Source organism: Rutilus rutilus (assembly GCF_951802725.1).
Source record: "Rutilus rutilus genome assembly, chromosome: 8".
Classification (NCBI taxonomy): domain Eukaryota; kingdom Metazoa; phylum Chordata; class Actinopteri; order Cypriniformes; family Leuciscidae; genus Rutilus; species Rutilus rutilus.
Genome location: NC_140222.1, coordinates 43,226,038 through 43,243,060, shown reverse-complemented (window position 1 = coordinate 43,243,060; position 17,023 = coordinate 43,226,038).

Here is a 17,023-nt window from a genome sequence, read left to right as displayed (position 1 = left end):
TACCATGATTGAGCTGACACACAACCTGACTTATCATTATTAAATATGAGTAATCGTAGGTATTATTTAGCATTATTGGTATTGTCATAAATAAAACAACCGCATTTTAGACTAAAGTGTCTGACAAAAAAGCGTTATTGTCTGTATTTGTAGTAATGTTGAACATGTCCTCCTGTACCATGATTGAGCTGACACACAACCTGACTTATCATTATTAAATATGAGTAATCATAGGTATTATTTAGCATTATTGGTATTGTTATAAATAAGCCAACCGCATTTTAGACTAAAGTCTCTGACAAAAAGCGTTATTGTCTGTATTTGTAGCAAGGTTATAATCGTTAACGAAAACGAACGAAAAAAAGAAAACTAGGTGGGAAAAAACATTGTCGTTAACTGAAATAAAAATAAAAATGAGGCATTACAAAAAAACGATAACTAACTAAAACTGTAATGTGTGTTTGGCAAAACTAACTAAAATAAAATAAAATTATAGAGTAAATGTCCTTATAGTTTTCGTCTTTGTCAAGGTCTTTCATTTTTTAACGCTATTTAAAACACGCAGGGTATTCGTTCATCTGCATTTCCTTTCCCTGCTCTCCCTCTGTCACTCATGCGTCTCTCACATGCGCGCGCGCACACACACACACACACACACACAGCCCCTCCCCTCCGTACACACCGCGTCTCCAAGAGAACGAGTGTTCGTTCGACGTTGAAAGCAAGTTCGCGTTGAAAGGTTGGTATCTCTATCTCGTGAACACCTTCACAATCACAATCACACATTAAAAAGTGGTATAACAATATTTTAAATTCTGAATATAATTTTGTCAGTGTGTTAATGTCGACCCGAGAAGCGATTGCGCCTTCTTGTCGCAAGTTTGAGGTAAAATGCACTTTTTGGTTGTGATGTCAAAACACTATAAGCTGTGATTCAAATATTAAATAATGTTATGTCATTTTTTTTTACCTTTACACTAAATGTTTGCTGCTTCACTCCAGATGAGTAGGCTATTGACTGTATAGGGTAAATTTAGTATAGGGTGTTAAAATTGTACAGCTGTGGTATTTGTAAGTTATAAGGTGTGAATTCTGTATAGAAGATGTGTAGATTTCTGGTACGGCGTGTGGATTTTGTAAGAGGTAAAGGAATTTCAATGGGGTGTGAATTTTTTTCTAAAATCGTATGATGTTTTTGTTGAGTTATTATTATTACACAATACTTTTTCTGACCTTTTTTAATCTTGCCCCTGACAAATAACCCAAATTACAAAAAAAGACTAAAACTAACACTAAAACTAATAAAAACTAAACTAAAACTAAGCATTTTCAAAAAATAAAAACTAAACTAAACTAGCAAACCCACTTTAAAAACTAATTAAAACTAAACTGAATTTGAAAACAAAAAGTCAAAACGAAATAAAAATAAAAACTAATGAAAAATGCAAAACTATAATAACCCTGATTTGTAGTAATGTCAAACATGTCCTCCTGTACCATGATTGAGTTGACACACAACCTAACTTATCATTATTAAATATTAGCCATTGTATGTATTATTTAGCATTATTAGTAGTAGTATTATACTATTACTACTACAAAACAACCAAATTTTAAACTAAAGTCTCAGACAAAAACCTTTAGTATCTGTATTTGTAGTAATGTTAAACATGTCCTCCTATACCATGATTGAGCTGACACACAAACTGACTTATCATTATTAAATATGAGTAATCGTAGGTATTATTTAGCATTATTGGTATTGTTATAAATAAAACAACCGCATTTTAGACTAAAGTCTCTGACAAAAAGCGTTATTGTCTGTATTTGTAGTAATGTTGAACATGTCCTCCTGAACCATGATTGAGCTGACACACAAACTGACTTATCATTATTAAATATGAGTAAACGTAGGTATTATTTAGCATTATTGGAATTGTTATAAATAAAACAACCGCATTTTAGACTAAAGTCTCTGACAAAAAGCGTTATTGTCTGTATTTGTAGTAATGTTGAACATGTCCTCCTGTACCATGATTGAGCTGACACACAAACTGACTTATCATTATTAAATATGAGTAAACGTAGGTATTATTTAGCATTATTGGAATTGTTATAAATAAAACAACCGCATTTTAGACTAAAGTCTCTGACAAAAAGCGTTATTGTCTGTATTTGTAGTAATGTTGAACATGTCCTCCTGAACCATGATTGAGCTGACACACAAACTGACTTATCATTATTAAATATGAGTAAACGTAGGTATTATTTAGCATTATTGGAATTGTTATAAATAAAACAACCGCATTTTAGACTAAAGTCTCTGACAAAAAGCGTTATTGTCTGTATTTGTAGTAATGTTGAACATGTCCTCCTGAACCATGATTGAGCTGACACACAAACTGACTTATCATTATTAAATATGAGTAAACGTAGGTATTATTTAGCATTATTGGAATTGTTATAAATAAAACAACCGCATTTTAGACTAAAGTCTCTGACAAAAAGCGTTATTGTCTGTATTTGTAGTAATGTTGAACATGTCCTCCTGAACCATGATTGAGCTGACACACAAACTGACTTATCATTATTAAATATGAGTAAACGTAGGTATTATTTAGCATTATTGGAATTGTTATAAATAAAACAACCGCATTTTAGACTAAAGTCTCTGACAAAAAGCGTTATTGTCTGTATTTGTAGTAATGTTGAACATGTCCTCCTGAACCATGATTGAGCTGACACACAAACTGACTTATCATTATTAAATATGAGTAAACGTAGGTATTATTTAGCATTATTGGATTTGTTATAAATAAAACAACCGCATTTAGACTACAGTCTCTGACTAAAAGCGTTAGTGTCTGTATTTGTAGTACCGGTAATGTTAAAGGATTAGTTCACTTCAGAATGAAAATTTATACCGAAGGAAATACCGACCCAGTGGCGAAAAACTCTGCCGACATCTCATTTTCTCCTCCAACTTCAAAATCGTTGTTTTACCTTTATTTTTGTAAAGGGCGTTTGATTTAATCTTTGCACAGGACTGGGACGGGACTCTAGGTTCTGGCCAAATTTCCGAGCTCGGTGTCATGTACGCGTGAACTTGTGAACTTGACCAATCGTCTCTTAATGAACTGGACTTTTGAAAACTGGAAAATTGATGATTGGATATGTATTGAGTTTAAGGGATAGCATCAAAGATATTTGTCACTCTCAAATAAAATTATATTCTACAGTATATGTTACTATATCTTTTAAAACAAACAAACATTTTGATAAATAAATATAATCTACCAAATCAGGTTGCTAATTGTTTATATTCAAAGTATTTTTCCAAGCTGTGACCATATATTTATTTTGTCAGTAATATATTTGAGCAGAATATATTTAACATCTCAATAATTTTAAGGAATCTATGTATAATCATGCAATTCAATGGAAAAAAAACTTTCTGGTAACACAATAAGGGTTGTTGAGGCAAAAACAAATAACAAAACAGCATCAGGCATAAGAGACATCAATGATTCAAATTGTCCTTAAAATATATTTATTCTTGCAAGAATGTTCCCAGTCCAGCTGCAGGCGGAGTGAGACCCAGAGCAGAGGTTGGCCAGCATTTTTATAGTGTTATCTCTTGTCACCCACCACAACACAAGGAACAAAAGGGACCCCCCTTGACCCCTCTCCAGCACGGGAATTCTCTCACCTCTGAAGTCACACACACACACACCCTGCAGCTGTACTAACATCATAAAAGAAACTCAAAATACAGACAAATGAATGTAGGGCATTCATTTGTTAAATCACTGAAAATAAAATATATTTGAAAAAAGCAATTTTTCCATAACAATATTCCTCCTCTTTATCATTCTCTGATAAACTATATATAAAAATTCAGCCTTGTTTTCTAATTTTAATTAAACCCATTACGCTATTAAATCTTCAGAATAGAATCAATTCAAGTCTTTACATAAGACTAGAATTAATTCAAGTTTCTTACATCACAGTTATACCCTTCATGTCTGATTTTCGTATATCTGATCATTTTACTTGAACCTTGAAAAAAATAATAAAAATAAAAACTTAGCAGCAAGCAAGTAAACATTTTATCTGAAGCCGGGCTAAATGGATAAGCACTGCTACCGCATTCCTGATAAATCGGACCCGCAGTCACTCCAGTATAACTTCAAGCATAGTAAGAATAAAGGATATTATAATACCGAAAAAACGTACCGGTACATTATTATAATTTCAACTTCTGTTACTCGTACCATCTGCATAATTTTGTTCACCCTTAGGATAAACTGTACCCATTAATAACAAAATTATCAGAATAACACATACAATCATAACACTATGTATTCAGCCTTTTTCAATTAATCACAATATTTTGTCAGGAAATGGTTTTACTTCTAAAGCTATATTTAATTAAAATCTATTTAATAAAATCTAACCAGAAAAGTTTTATAATTTGATCATTCATTGTTCGAAATTATCCCTGACTTTTCCATTACATACCGTCTTTTTTCTTATCACCATACTTCACATTAATTAATAGATCTTCTACCTGAAAACACATTTTTCTTTGCACAAGTCAAATTATTAGATTTATATCAATACTAAGCCCTAATTTGATTCAATCAAATAAAAATCACAAAACTTTTCTTCAACCATTAATTGGTCAACATTTTCCTATGTTCGTTGCCCCGTGGACGTTCCATCTTCACCATTTTGACACTTTGCGCGCCGTTGAAATGGTCTTTCCACCGTTGGCAAGGAGAGGTATGTTTCTAGCACATCCTTGATTCCTCACTTTATTCTTCGCGTTGGCGTATGGGGTTGCTGACGTTGGTTGGTGTAGTTTAAGGTGCGATGCTTGGACCCAGCTCTCACACTCTCCAATCATTTTCAAATCCTTACAAGATTTTCTCTTAGATCACGATCGCACCCCCACTGGAATGAGTCGTTTACTGTCTGCTGTCACCTGTGAAAGCAGACCTTAAGTGATTTTGTTAGTGACCGCTTGTCTTGTCGTCCCTTTTGGTGTGACCTGTGGAATTTTCAACCTGAAACATATCATCGAATAATTTCTTGCTCACTGAATAGCACTCAGGGTCCTTTTCCCCTGAAAAAACACTCAACCCACGTTGCTCATGTTAACAAAACAATACAGAATCAGTTCTGTTTGGTTCAATCCGTTCTGACATCCTGAAAAATAAAACTTTTAAGTTATGTGCTGCGCAGGTGTTGCACCTTTCTTTCTGACACAATAATAACCCAGGCCAGGATAACTAGTCAAATTCATTCATAGCTATTGTTTTCACTGGGCACAGTCTGCCCTGCCATTTCACTCCTGTGCTGGTTTTAGACAAATGGTTTGACAGCAACAAACAAACAAATGGAATGCAAATGGTCCTTCTGACCCCCTCCTGGGCTTTTCTGTCCTTCTGACCCCCCTGAAGAGTTGAAAGGCTCTTATCTGACCATTTGTTCATGTGTGTGTGTGTCTTTGCTCATGCCATGTGCGCAAAAGTCTGCATCTTCTATAAAGAAAAACAAATGTTGAGGTTATTGTCACAGTTTTCTTTTGTCTGCTGTGCTGTCGCATCTGCCCTGGCGTTTCCTGTCGAAACAATTCTTGTTATTAGCACACTTAAAAATACAAACAATGCACACAGCAATTTTGTTTGGGGGAAGAATGGCTTCTTGCAGGGTTTTTACCCAATTAAACCCAATGTCCTTCCAACGTTTATCTTCCCACCTGTGCGATGGCTTTCAGCAAATGTGAACCCCTTAGTAAACCATATTTGGCAACTGTTATCATCCTCCTCTTGATGCACGAGATCTCATCTCATGTAGGGCTGCAGCTATCGATTCTTTTTGTAATCGATTAATCTAGCACTTTATCGATCGATTAATCGAGTAATCGGATAAAAAAATTAGTGTGTTTTTAAACAACCAAAACAAATAATGCATAACGAAAATGATGTGGCTGTAAAATAATCAAGCATTTGGCTTTTATTTCTCAAAAAAAAAAAAAAAAAAAAAAAAACAGAGCTATTTATTCCAACTCCAACATTTGGCTCCAAAACTAAGCCTATTTATTGTACTTTTTACCCATTTAGTGTTTATAAGTGCCAGTGCCAACAATTATATAACAATACAGTTAAGTCAACTTTATACTGTAAAACATGTATAACATGTAAAACTATGAATACAAACTTAAATAGTAAAGGCCATTTGGCCTTAGTTTTGTCTTCTTAATACAACATTACAAAAAAAGGATTGCACCTTCTGCAAATTACCCACCGGAGAGCAAAAATAAATTAAATGAATATAAAATATCAAGCCAAACAGGTACACAATGTATACAATTTATAAAAAAATAAGTGTAGCTTTAAAAAGGGGAATGTTTTATTGCAAATATGTTAAAAAGAACAGCATTTTGTTTCTCACTTAGGCTAGTTGAAGTATATTAGCACGTTTTGTAGTATTATATTTTTTTGTTAATTGAAAATGTTCTATGCTCAATTACTTTGGTAGCCGATTATGTCTTCCCTAAAAGTACGTGTGGATTTGGAGAAGCAGGCTGGGGAGTTTCATTTTTTGTTGTTGTCTGTAACTATTTGGCAGACGTGACAAACAAGGTCTCGCAAAGACTGCAATGCAATATTTGTTCCTCCATCACGTCCCGGTGTATACAGTGAATGCATGCTGAAATTATTGTTGCGTGACTACATAAAAGTTTGAGCATTTGTGATGCATTGCCGCAATTGGTCTGACTGGCGCGTGAGAGAGACGAGGGTGCGCGTGTGTGTGTGTGTGTGTGTGTGTGTGAGTGAGTGTGAAGGGGTTCTTTTTTAGGCTATACTCTCTTGCAGTTGAACATGAATACATTTACTACTTTAAAACATCAAAGCTAAACATCATATCTAGTCAAACCGCATCACGACATCACTACAAATACAGTATGGGATTAAAATCAGCGAACATCAATGTATAGGCTTCGGCACGGGCGGAAATATTGGCGCTGGGTTAAAAAAATGCGGGGGACACCGGGACAGAATCGTTACCTTGTTTCAGCGACGCTGGAAGGAAGCGATCCCAAACTTTATGGACATCTTTACTCTCCGCCATCGCGTAGGGCTGTGACGGTATGGGATTTTTTCTTACCGCGGTGAAGAAGCAACAAATATCGCGGTTTGGCGGTTAACCGACATCCCCCCCCCCCCCCCCCCCCCCAAAAAAAAAATCACCCGCGGCCGCATCACACCCTGCAGACGCGATCAAGACCATGTAGCTTGTAAATGACAATGGAAATGAATAATCATAAAGCAGTATTCTTTATTAAAAAAATAAACAAATTAACATTTATATTAAATTGTAAATATTAATAATTAACTATTAATTAGGTAGTCTTAAGGCCGGCGACACACTGGCTGTGTGGTGTGAGTGTGGCGTTTCTGTTGCGTGTCAGCTGCGTGTCTTTTTCTATGTCTTTGCACACCAGAAACAGCGCTGCTGCTGCTAGGTGACATATACGCCTCATTGGTGATATATTCGACATATGGGGAGAGAGTGGAAGGCCTAGGCTACTTAATGTTAAACATAAATATATAGCAGCAAAGACAGCGTTGGCACTCGGCAGTATTGACGGCAAAATAGGCTACAGAATATTTCGTTCTGTATTGACAGGTGCAATATTTGAAAATCGATAATATTTTTTTAATTACATTTATATCTACATTTATGTCAAAACCTTAACTTTCAAACATCAAAATGTAATTTATTAATATGTATTCATGTCAAAATGACATACAAACATATTTCCCTATTATATTTTGCCAGGAAACGCTTCCAACAGGCTTGCGTGCCGCGTGAAAAATAGGCGTTGGTTCTATTTCTGGCATGCACGCGTTTTCAGCGCGGCTCGTGCCGCACCTGAGAAGCGCGTCTCACGCTCTCAAGCTCTAACCTGTTAACATGGGAGCCGAAATAAAAACAGACACGCCACGCAGCCAGTGTGTCGCCGACCTAAGGTAGGTGTGCTGCACTTAAGTCCTGCAAACGCCACAGGACGGTTAATTTTTCTAAGATGTGGTCTAGTTATTGGTTAGTGGTATTTCCTCACGAGACGGATACTTTTGTGCGCCTTGTCCAAATTCACCGGCTTCCCCTTAATTGTCACCTGCCTCGAAGGCGACACAGTATTTGGCTTAGACACTAGATTCGTGGCTATTTTTGAATCATTCGGCTAGCGCCGTCAACTGTTATTTCCTATACCATATAAGAGAGATCGCTACTTGCAATTAAAATCTAACTCCAACTGTTTACGTTATGCTTGTCTTTTATTCCTGTGTTTGTTTGTATTTAATTGAACATTATCTGTAAACATCACAAAACCTAGCAGTTAATTAATAATAATCAGACACACACAAAAAAATAAATCCCCCATAGGCTATGTTTAACGGACTGTCCCTCGACTCCCTCCCTTGCACAGGAAGCATTTTTTTTCTCCAAAAGCCCTTGAACATGGGACTCGCAGAATACAGTAAATTATATAAGCAAAATATGAATGTGTTTATAGTTCATATCACACACCATATGCACTCCTGTAACTTTCAGCAAAAAAAAAAAAAAAAACGTGCGGTGATGACCTCACACCGCGCTAGGCATCTCATCAACGCGATATTGCGGTGATGCGGTTATCGTCACACCCCTACCATCGCGCCAACTAAATTCTAAATGTATCACGCGCTATTGTGCTTCCTGAACACTGAACAACGGTCCGTGTGAAATCAGATCCCTGCGCGCATAGTGCGCGTCATAGGAATTTAACGAGGCTTCGAGGCAGAGTTTTTACCTCGAGGAATTTTTGTAATCGAGTAAATCGAGTAACTCGATGAATCGTTGCAGCCCTAATCTCATGCATCAATTTAACATAAAGATTCTCTTACATTTATCAGACGCTTTTATCCAAAGCGACTTACATTTCAAGGTACACATTTACATTCTTATCAGTTCTTGCTTTCCCTCGGAAATCGAACCCATGACCTTGGCGTTACAGGTGCCAAACTCTAATGTTTGAGCTACAGGAAAACTGCAATATTTGTTCATATTTATTTGGTAACATTTGTTTGGATAAAGTTTGCTAACCCAAACGTTGTCCTTCAGCCAAATTTCCTTTAGACATCTTTCTCTGCCTCTGAAATAAAAATATTACTTCTTCTTTATTTCATATTTCATACTTCAATATTTCATCTTCTTATCAAATTGTTTTAAGGCAACGGCCCCTAGTTTCACAGCGTTTCAGGCCTATTGTTTGGTCTCTTAAGCAACTGTCATCTACGAACATTCTCCAGGTCATCAATTGGTCAGGTCAGGTCGTGGTGTGCACACTTAGTCAACATCAGTCGAATAACAATCTCCTTTTTACAATACATAACTGTTAAGGGCTCTCTGGATAATCTGATATTTACTTAGCCTACGTGTTTGTTGCTGTCAAATCTATAACTTTCTCTCAACACATGACTGACGGCTATCTACGACTTCACAATTCTAATTTACACATCAATACTTAAACCTGTCCAGAAAGTAATTCAAATCTACTGCACATCATAAATGACCAAAATAATAATTAACAGACAGAGCTCGATGATCAATCAACTTAAAGCTCGTCCTATGTTCTGTGTTGCCTTCTCATCAGATTGACTCACAATCCTCAGCTTACTTTCAAATGTCATTTGCCTTAACCCATCTATAATGCTAAAACACTCTTTCCAGAGGTTAATGACAAATTTATATACGCTATTCAGACAGAATAGACTAAACTAACACATACTGTACAAAACATGAATTAACACTCACACTCATCCCTGACTATGAACTGCTCATATTTCTTATTCATATCTTTTCCCAAAAAAGATTAAAATTTTAAATGGCATTTTAACCTTACATTTTCCTGTATCTTTTATCTAATGTTTTTATGGCCTCTTAACCAGTTTCAAAGCATGTCTGTTCATTATTCATCTGATTTTAGAAAACTCAGCTGGATTGTTTTGGTGCATAATTATTACTTTGCTTCAGCTTTCTTTGGCTGACCGATAACAGAAAGACAGACAGAGTACCATCCCTTCCTCCACTCAGGCAGTCTCTTTCTCTCTCTCACTATAAGCAAATAATCTTTTCAACAGCCTCCTAGGACTGTAACTAAAATAATCATAGTCATAGTCAATCCTTAATAGTTCACACATGTCAAAATGCAAATGTTTGACTCATTACAACAATCTAAAATACATTATGCTATGATCTTTTCTAAGGTTATCTTTAGTTTAAAGACTCAATTTACCTAACCTTTGTTTTCCAGAAAATTCTCTTGACTCATCACAAGCTGTTCTCATCTTTAGCCACCACCATATCTTATAATGGTCCTTTGTCATGTCTAATAATCTACAGGAGTCAGAAATGACACCTTAGTTCAACATCAACACAATCTCTGCATTTTTCCTTGCCCATCAGGCAACTAACATTACAAAAGTTTTTTGTTACTGTCTCCACAACAGATAATTATCAATTCAATGGTCTCTGCTGGCTCTTGAATGCCCATTCAGATCAGCTCTTAAGCTATAATTGTCTTTCCTTCAGGGTGTTGTCCCTTGGCATAGTTGAAAATGCTTGTCAAGATGAAAAACAAGCCATACAATCAACGCGGTTTCTGGTGAGTGGTATAGGGGCTCACATTTTCTGGGGCAGACTGAACTTCTTACAGCTCATCTCGCCTCTCAATGATCTGCTGATGCTGGTGGCCACTCAGTCAATCAGCGCCACTCTCATATCCATCTCACATAAAAAACACCTCCATCAGGAGATGCCCAGTGTTTGTGGCGTGACCCCCCTGTCTTAGGTTGCCCTCTGGCCAAAGAGGATCTTACCCGTCCCTGGGGTAATCACTTTGTACACACTGGTAACCGCTCTTCCCCATAACAGAATCTGTGACTGTTTTCTTCAACATAATCAGTTGTTCTCTGGAGCTTAGGAAAAGGCGCATTCAAGAGTCACACAGAGCCATTCGGACCTAATAGTGTTCACAGGGAGACAGGTTAATAACAACAGTATTTAATCACTTAAATTCATTAATCATCTTAAAGGTAGCAACCTAGCTGCTTAGATTATAGTCAGTGAATTTAGATCACAACCGTACATTCAGTGTACTGTTACTTCTGTAGCCGGAGCCATCGGCCCTGTTTTATGGTGGAGGCTAAAATCAGACAAAGAAGCGGTCCTAAAATAAACTAGTCAAAAATGTCACTTCTATCATTTAAGGTCTGCATTATTATTTTAAAGACTTCTTTAAAATCATTCAGTTTTACTTCTAAAACATTTACAAATTGTCCTCTAAATTTGTCAAATCTGAACAGGCATGATTTGTTTTAGCTTTTCCATATCTATGATGTTCAACTGAAACACTGTGCTTTACACAGGCTCAGACAACAGCTTTCAGCTGACATTGAATGAGAGAGAGAGAGACTCTTGAGGCATTCAGGACTGGTACACTGCATTCTCATAAACTTTTAACTTCAGACTTTATCTACCATCTTTTTTAACTGTAGCCCATCTTAAGGCATCTTTTCCATAAATTACATGTATTGTAATTTAGACATTACAAATATCCACTCAGAATGAGTCTCTGTTGCACTGAAACTGTGGCAGTTTCAGTTACAGCACATGCCAGATTCAGATAAGCAAACCTGTTTTGGCCAAATCACATTCTTATCTTTTAAAATCAACATTAACAAGCCTTTGTTTAATCAAATGCCTTTTACACATTTTACATTTAGCAACTGTTAATCCTGTAACACTGCTTCTGTTTATTTTATCTTAAAGAAATAATAAGAATTATTCTAGTTCTTAATAACGTTTAAAATTTCATTTCAATTTTAGTTGTCAGGTTTTCATTTGCCATAATTTAATAACCGACTTCAATGTTTTTCTCTAGGAGTTTATCAATCTGCTTCTATGACTCAACTTTTGAGGCTGCGCTCTCTGCTTGTGATACATTTTTTTTGATTATCATTATAAATCATTCATTAGATTTGTCTCTCTATATCATCTAAAACCTTATCAAAGCGTTTCATTCAAAACACAATCATCCTTTTAGTGACCGGTACTTTTTATAGTTCTTTCCTTTCAAAAGGAATTCCTTACACTTAAATCTTTCAATCTTCTTACAACTTTCAAAAGTTCCATCTATCAACTTTATTTCTCCCTCATTTACTTTTACAGTCATGGCATTTACAGTCACTGAATGCTGACCGCAATAAACACTCTCTGTTAATCTGCCTACAGTCTTATCACTCTGATCTTTCTAACATCTCCACCCTACTTTACACCCCTGAAACAGTGTTTTCTATTTAGGAAATGCAAAACAGAGCCATTGATAAGCAGTTCTCTGTATTTTCTTTTACAGTCCCAGCTGCAAATTCAATTACAATAGCCAAATCATAATCTTTATCATATTAACATTGATCTACTTTCTAACCCATATTAACACAGACTTTTCTTTAAATTTGTGTCATTTTGGCACTTTCTTTGTTTGGAGCCAGTCAAGTTATTGTTTATCTTAGACTTTCCAATCACAATCAAACTTTTACAAAACATCATCTGCAAATCTCTTCAGAGCATGAGCAGAACTGCTTACAGCATTTGCTCTCTTTTATCTCGCTATTTATCAGGACTGTTCAGTTAGCCTACTCTTCATACAGTATTAAAACTTTAACGTGTCATTAATTTCATCAACACTGGTTTTAAAAGCTTATTCTTCTATCAAATGGTTAGTTTGCAGATTCAACTTAAATCACAAGATTGTATTATGATTATTCAGTCCCACTTATTCTACTGTTTCACAGAAACCACAAGATTCCCTAAATCTTGTTCTCGGTCTCTAAATTACACACAGCTATCCTAGATGCTTGCACCTTCAACTCTTGTTACAAAAATATGGCAATCTATTCTTAAATACCCTTGTTTTCATAACATTAATACAATAAAGCACATTCACATCATTATTATTGGCAGAACATTCATTTTCATAAGCGACACGGAAAATCTAAATATTCTAAACGGGTTTCACAAAGTTTCTGATTAACTTTAGTCACACGTGTCTAGGGAAATCATCTCCAACCCATAATTTCCTTTATAAAACAATATATTTCCTTAAATGGCTTAATATCAACAAAATATCCAATCTTTGGACATTTTCTAATTTGATATTATCATCAACAACACTGATTACAAAACAAGTATACATTTAACATTCAGAAGCTGGTTTGAACAAGCAAGCGCTGTTGCTGTACTCCCAGCATAGCTGGACCCTTTAGGTTCAAAAGACAATCGTTTTACTTAATGAAACATTCCTTATCTTTATATCATGTTAATCCCTGTTAATCATACTCAATGCCTTATTTTTATCTAAAACTCACTTTTCATACCATTTCAACTTAATTTGACTTAATCAGGCGTTCATAAATAGTTCCATGAACTCTATCGTTCCCTACATGCCAGTTCCTTCTGCATTTATTTTCGTTTTCTTCTATCTTCTTCAGTTCAACAAACTACTGTCTGTTCACAGTTTTACACTCATGAGCAAAACTACAACAACCCTTTGTTTAACAATTTTCCGTTTCCCAATTTCTTGCATGCATTTCTTGCTGTAATTTTTCCCCATTTTACAGAAAAACTGGTGTAGCCTATAAAATTTTGTTCAAGCTTGCTTTGAGATGACCCCATATATGCTGAATCTCCTTTCTGGATTTAACTCTTTCGACACGTGTCTTGCTGATCTGTCAAACGTCTTCGACAGGTCCGATTTTTCTTTTACCCAAAATCGGGCGGGTTTTAGCAAATATGCTGTGCTTCCTGTAATTACGTTCTACTCAAAAATCTTCCCATGAGCATTCCCTAGCGCTAGATTAGATTTTGAGCAAAACTAATTAATCAGGAACTGTGATTATCTGAATCACCTAGGGCTGTACTCAACCAAAGAAAATCTTGGTCGACTGAAGTCCTGAAATTTTCGACTAAAAATCGACTAAAAATGACGTTAGAAAAAAAACGTTAAATTAATTAGATGTGCACTGTGCGCAGTACTTGGTAGCCTTGTTGTCTGCCTAAATTAATTTTAAATAAACATAAACAACTAGTAGGCTATTTGCAGTATATTAAATCGTTTTTGACCTAATAATTTTGCACTGAAATGAGTCTGACACTTGAGTCTGTCAGCTCTGACAGCGCTGCATCACATGCACCTGCGCAATATCATAGCTTATGATTTCCGAAAATAGTACTATGTTGTCAACTAGTGATATCATCACAAGAACTGTTGAGGAATATGCAACATAATTTAGACAATTATTTTTGTCATATGTTATAATAATAAGTTATTATTAGTCAGACACTATCATTTCACCGTGCATGTCCTCGCACCGAGCGAGGCTGATGAGCTTAACGTTAGCTTCGCAGCTGAGACACGAATAGACTATTAACTTAAAGCTTTTACTCTTAATAAACACAAAAGGCACGTCCACTTTAATAAAAAAATAATATTTATTAAACAAACCAGATCAAGAGCAGAAACGAAATAAAGTGCATAACTGAAAAATAAAGCATCCTAGGCTCAAAACTAACACAACCAACAGCACAGCGCAATTGCGCATTAGGCTCCAAATAAAAAATAAAAAAGTTAGGTTATCACACTAAAACATTGAAATATGCAAATTCTGATATGTTCATATAGCCTACTCAAAACAGACAGGGCAAGCTAACGCAGACAAGTAAGCTTACCACTTTTACAGTAGATGATATGTCATGTTTGTCGTCAAGCTGTGGAAAACTGTTGCTTGCAAACTTTGCATTCGACCTTTTTCCTGTTATCAATTTTAACAAAATGCTGCAACACTGTCGATTTCTTTGTTGTTGACATGTTAGAAGAGTACTGACTATTAAACGCTCTCACAATTAAATAAATAATATTCAGCATCAAACCTACATGACTACTTCATTTATTAGTAGTACTATGCTGATAAGGAAATAATCAAATATGACATTTAATTACAGTTTTTCTCAATTGATAAAACACTAAACCCCATTCTCTGAACGAGTAGAAAAAGTCGAAAAAAGAGTTTCGATATTTTTCCTATTTAAAACTTGACTCTTCTGTAGTTATATCGTGTACTAAGACCTACGGAAAATGTAAAGTTTCGATTTTTCTAGGCTGATATGGCTAGGAACTATACTCTCATTCCTGCGTAATAATCAAGAAACTTTACTGCCGTACCATGAGTCCAGCAGGCGTAATGATATGACGCAGTGCCTGAAAATAGGTCTAATAGGTTAGACAAAGTTAGTCTCGGTCACGTTGGAAGTTACCGAGCTGGGGACTATTATCAGGCGCTGCGTCATATCATTACGCCTGCTGGACTCATGGTACGGCAGTAAAGTTTCTTGATTATTACGCAGGAAACCCAACACCCCCCCCCCCCCCACCCACACACGCAGATGTCACACATTTCTGTCCTGTCTTGCCCTTTAGATGTCACTTGCAAGTGCATTGCAATGCTTGTTTCCCACACAAACCGAGAGATGAGTCAGAATCAGTGAGTGACGTTCATGTGACCAGTGCGCCATACCACTGAATCAGTTGCTAAGCACCCAAAGACACAGCCGCTCACAACACTAGCGTAAACAGAGCAAACAGCCGGTAACGAGCTATTCGGTGAAGATCATGCTGGTCGGAACGGAGGACAGAGCAAACAGAGCAAACTGCTGAAGATCATGTCGGAGCTGGTCGGAACGGATGATTTCAGTGCCCTGCGCACTTTGCTAGACTCCATCCTGGAGCACATGCAAATCAATGCTTCCCTGCCGGAGCCGTCGAGCCCGCCTCGGGTGCTGGAGGAGAGAGCGCGGGTGCTGGAGGAGAGGGTGCGGGTGCTGGAGAAGAGGCAGTGGGTGCTGGAGGCTCTTCCCGCCGCAGCCGTCGAGCCCGCCTCGGGTGCTGGAGGAGAGGGTGCGGGTGCTGGAGGAGAGGGTGCGGGTGTTGGAGGAGAGGCAGCGGATGCTGGAGGCTCTTCCCGCCGCCCTGCCGGAGCCGTCGAGCCTGCTTCGGGTGCTGGAGGAGAGGGAGCGGGTGTTGGAGGAGAGGCAGCAGGTGCTGGAGGAGAGGCAGCGGGCACAGGAGGCTCTTCCCGCCGCCCTGCCGGAGCCGTCGAGCCCGCTTCGGGTGCTGGAGGAGAGGGAGCGGGTGTTGGAGGAGAGGCAGCAGGTGCTGGAGGAGAGGCAGTGGGCACAGGAGGCTCTTCCCGCCGCCCTGCCGGAGCCGTCGAGCCCGCTTCGGGTGCTGGAGGAGAGGGTGCGGGTGTTGGAGGCTCTTTCCGCCGCCCTGCCGGAGCCGTCGAGCCCGCCTCGGGTGCTGGAGGAGAGGGTGCGGGTGTTGGAGGCTCTTTCCGCCGCCCTGCCGGAGCCGTCGAGCCCGCCTCGGGTGCTGGAGGAGAGGGTGCGGGTGTTGGAGGCTCTTTCCGCCGCCCTGCCGGAGCCGTCGAGCCCGCTTCGGGTGCTGGAGGAGAGAGTGCGGGTGTTGGAGGCTCTTTCCGCCGCCCTGCCGGAGCCGTCGAGCCCGCCTCGGGTGTTGGAGGAGAGGCAGCAGGTGCTGGAGGAGAGGCAGCGGGCACAGGAGGCTCTTCCCGCCGCCCTGCCGGAGCCGTCGAGCCCGCTTCGGGTGCTGGAGGAGAGGGTGCGGGTGTTGGAGGCTCTTTCCGCCGCCCTGCCGGAGCCGTCGAGCCCGCCTCGGGTGCTGGAGGAGAGGGTGCGGGTGCTGGAGGAGAGGGTGCGGGTGTTGGAGGAGAGGCAGCGGGTGCTGGAGGCTCTTCCCGCCGCCCTGCCGGAGCCGTCGAGCCTGCTTCGGGTGCTGGAGGAGAGGGTGCAGGTGTTGGAGGAGAGAGAGCGGGTGCTGGAGAACAGGGAGCGG